We start from the raw sequence: 418 nt of genomic DNA on the forward strand, positions 1-418 counted from the left end.
TTATAAATATTCAGGAATTAAGCGTCTAGGTGTTCGCCGTCGAGGAACTAAGCGTCTAGATGTTTGTCGTCGAGGAAGTGGGTGTCTAGGTCGAAGAAATGGGTGTCTAGGTGTTCGCCGTCGAAGAAGTGGGCGTCTAGGTGTTCGCCGTCGAGGAAGTGGACGTCTAGATGTTCGCCGTCGAAGAAGTGAGTGTCTAGGTGTTGTCTACATGTTCGCCACCGAGGAAGTTGGTGTCTAGGTGTTCGCCGTCGAGGAAATGGGTGTCTAGGTGTTCGCCGTCGAAGAAGTGGGCGTCTAGGTGTTCGCCGTCGAATAAGTGAGTGTCTGGGTGCTCGCTGTTGAAGAAATAAGTGTCTAGGTGTTGTCTACATGTTCGCCACCGAGGAAGTTGGTGTCTAGGTGTTCGCCATCGAGG

This window comes from Trachymyrmex cornetzi, unplaced genomic scaffold (genome assembly GCF_001594075.2).
Source record: "Trachymyrmex cornetzi isolate Tcor2-1 unplaced genomic scaffold, Tcor1.1 scaffold1304, whole genome shotgun sequence".
NCBI classification, from domain to species: Eukaryota; Metazoa; Arthropoda; class Insecta; order Hymenoptera; family Formicidae; genus Trachymyrmex; species Trachymyrmex cornetzi.